The sequence below is a fragment of the Aquarana catesbeiana genome, linkage group LG13 (assembly GCF_042186555.1).
Source record: "Aquarana catesbeiana isolate 2022-GZ linkage group LG13, ASM4218655v1, whole genome shotgun sequence".
NCBI classification, from domain to species: domain Eukaryota; kingdom Metazoa; phylum Chordata; class Amphibia; order Anura; family Ranidae; genus Aquarana; species Aquarana catesbeiana.
In genome coordinates, this window is record NC_133336.1 from 98,379,118 (window position 1) to 98,382,786 (window position 3,669).

Here is a 3,669-nt window from a genome sequence, read left to right on the forward strand (position 1 = left end):
ATGACTGACCATGGGCTTGAGGGACCGCCTTTTTAACTGAATGGCAATGTGTTTCCTGTAGCGATGGGAAGAGCTCCATCTCTCAAGGGCTGTCCTGGAAGACTACTGGAAATAGAGTTACCGGTAAGTCTAACTCCGGTTTTCTATCCCCAGAACTCTTGGGAGTAGTATGTGGCTAGGAGGAGGCAGTTCCAGTGACCATGAGGACTCATGGATCCGCAAACTTGCGGTGCATGAGCTCTCTCATTCTTCAAAGCCTGCGAAAGGACCTGAGAATTTGTGGCATCAAGGAGAAGGATCATTATTGGTTGGCAACCCTCCTTGACCACCGTTACAAGGGGAAAGTTTCGGAACTCATCCCCACAGAGGGAGCAGAGGATGAAATATCTTGGGGACGCCTTAAATATGAGTTTATGTAACGCTTTTCCAGACTCTAGTACAGCCTTTCTCAACCTTTTCAACAGAGAGGAACCATTGTAATAGTCCTCCGGTCTTGGGGAATCCCTGCTAAAAATTTGAAATCTACAACTCATGATACATTAGTGTAATGGTCAGTGGGAAGAATGGTCCTTACACTTGTGGTCATTGAGAAGAATTACCTCCTTACAGATAGCTAAAAAGATCAATGGTGTCAATGGGAACTTATCTGAGAGGCAGAAATTGCCCAATGCTAAAGGAACCCCTAGCAACCTCTGGAGGAACCCTGGTTGAGAATCACTGCTTTAGGGACTCGTTAATGGCTGGAATGGTACCACTGGATTGGCAGAGGGCCAATGTGGTGCCCATATTTAAAAAGGGATCAAAGTCTTTACCAAGTAACTATAGACCTGTTAGTTAAACTTCTATGGTTGGGAAGATACTGGAGAGTTAAGACCACATAGATGAGTTCTTGCTGGAAAAAAATATTTTAAGCAACAGACAGCATGGATTCATGAAAGACACAAGTTGTCAAACAAACCTAATTTCTTTTTATGAAGAGGTAAGTAAAACCTTGGACAGAGGGGTGGCAGTGGACGTGGTATACTTGGATTTTGCAAAACTGTTTGACACAGTTCCCCACACATGGCTAATGTTTAAGGTAAAGCCTACAGGCTTGGAAACTTCAGTTTGTAAATGGATAGAAAACTGGCTAAAAAACAAATCCAGAGAGTATTGGTTAATGATTCTTACTCTGAATGGTCTAAGGCAGGGATATGCAATTAGCGGACCTCCAGCTGTTGCAGAACCAAAAGACTCATGAGGCATAGCAAGACTCTGACAGCCACAAGCATGACACCCAGCGGCAGAGGCATAATGGGACTTGTAGTTTTGCAACAGCTGGAGGTCCGCTAATTGCATATCCCTGGTCTAAGGTTATCAGTGGGGTACCCCAAGGTTCAGTGTTGGTACCCTTACGTTTTAATATCTTTATAAATGATATAGGGCAGCCTTTCTCAACCTTTTCAACACAGAGGAACCCTTGAAATAATTCTCCGGTCTTGGGGAACCCCTGCTAACAATTAGAAATCTACAACTCCTGATACATTAGTGTGATTGACATTGGGAAGAATAGTCCTTACACTTGTGGTCATTGGGAAGAACTGCCTCCTTACAGATAGCTAAAAAGATCAATGGTGTCAGTGGGAACTTATCTGAGAGGCAGAAATTGCTCAATGCTAACAGAACCCCTAGCAACCTCTGGAGGAACCCTGCTTGAGAATCACTGCTCTGGTAGGTTACATTCTCATGGAAAAGCTAGTTTTGAGGCTTCTGTTGGTCAAAGGAGGAGCGGTGGAGCAGGAGGCCACCTCAGTGATGCATTTCAATTTTTTTTAGCTCTCGGCGCCAAGGGCTGTCAGCTTTCACATCCCATCAGCAGCGTTTGCCTCATATGGTGGGAGATTATCTAGGTGCAAAAATAGACATGGAGAGCTTTCCAGTTGACAATCCACTGGGTTACTGGGTCATGAGAATAGACCACTGGCCAGAACCTGCCCAGTATGCAGTTGAGATGCTGGGCTGCCCTGCATCCAGCATGCTTTCTGAATGGGCATTCAGTTCTCCCAGAGCTTTTATGACAGATAAAAGAGCACTTTTGTCCACAGACTCTGTTGACCGGCTGACATTTATTAAAATTAATCTTTCCTGGATTAGCAGCAGCTATCAAGTCCCAGATGCCAATGTCGATGATTAAGTGTTTTTGGGATGTGAAATCTCTGCAAGACTGTCTAGGCTGGCTCCCCTTCAGTCCACCTGCTCTCACCTATCCATCAGAATGCAAGTGCCTCCACTGTGAGGACACTTTAAATTAGTGTTAGGTACCACAGATACCATGGTGCCTTGACAAGGCTCTGTGGCTTATGTGTGCAGACTAAAACCCTGCTTTTAACGCATACTGTTAGACAGGTTATTTGGTTGTCTGCGGGCTGGTGGTAAGTTAAGCTTGGTTTTTCCCTTGGATTTATCCTTGGCCTTGTTAAGACTGTCTAGGCTGCCTAGTTTTGTGGGTGTTGATTTTATCTGAAAGATTTTTTTGGTATAGGTTTCATGGGCACAACTTAAGGACCAATTTTTCCACAACTGTTAAACCGGGGAGTCAAATTAAAAATTTTTTTTACACTAAGGCCAATTCTTGCTTTCATCAACAGTACCTCTATAGGGTTACGGTGTGAAGGCACCACCAAGACCCAATTTTTCTGTACCTGTTACTTCTATCCAAAGTCTGTGAAACCAGAAAATCTCTAATCTTGTTCTGCGTGCACTAAATTGTGGTATCATCATACAGACTGGCTCCCCAAGCCGTTGTTTACAAAATAAAGAAAGCTTGCAGGAAAAATTAATTTTTTTTTTCTTTATAAATGTAATTTTTGCTGCAGCAGGTTCTATACACGGTACAGATGCACCACTTTACAGGCAGACTAAGGGGGGCCCCAGGCACCAAAGGTCAGAGTCCTGTGTGCTGGAGTCCAGAGAGAGAGCAGATCAAAGTGCACAGAGTCTGAGGACTGAGATATTGATTCAACACAGACCCCTGCTGCACAGGTACCAGACTACTGTGTACCTGTGGGCCTAGGATTGCAGGCAGATTCAGAGAACCTCTGAACAGCGGGACTGTTGCTGCCATACTGCTAGGACTGGTGAGAGGGCACTGCTGTCATAGAACTTGTTGCTGCTAGTAGGGACTGATCATATAGAGACCGGACAATTGTCTAGCAGCCTTTACCACTACATGCAGACTTTACTGGGACTGTATTTATGTGTACCACTGTAAAGACTAGGCCCCAATGTTAGCCGGCTAAAAAAACCAAAAGTGTAACTGCCGGTTTTTCTTCCTCCCCCTCTCGGGTGCCACATTTGGCACCTATCAGGGGGAAGGGAGAACGGGCACCTGTTTTTGACAGGTACCCTTCCCTACTTCCGGGAGATGGCGTTGCGGCGCTGTCCCTCGAAAATTCGGCCCCCTCCTCCTTCCCAGGCCAATTGGAAAGAGCAGAGTGCTTCGCGCATGCGCAGTAAGGAACACCCGACAGCCTCTCTGAAAATCAGCTGGGGTGCCGACATAGCGGGCTTCCTGGACAGGTAAGTGTTTATATATTAAAAGTCAGCAGCTACAGTATTTGCAGCTGCTGACTTTTCATTTTTTTTCCCTAGGCAGAACACTGCTTTAAGTGAGTTTTGCATTCCTATTGA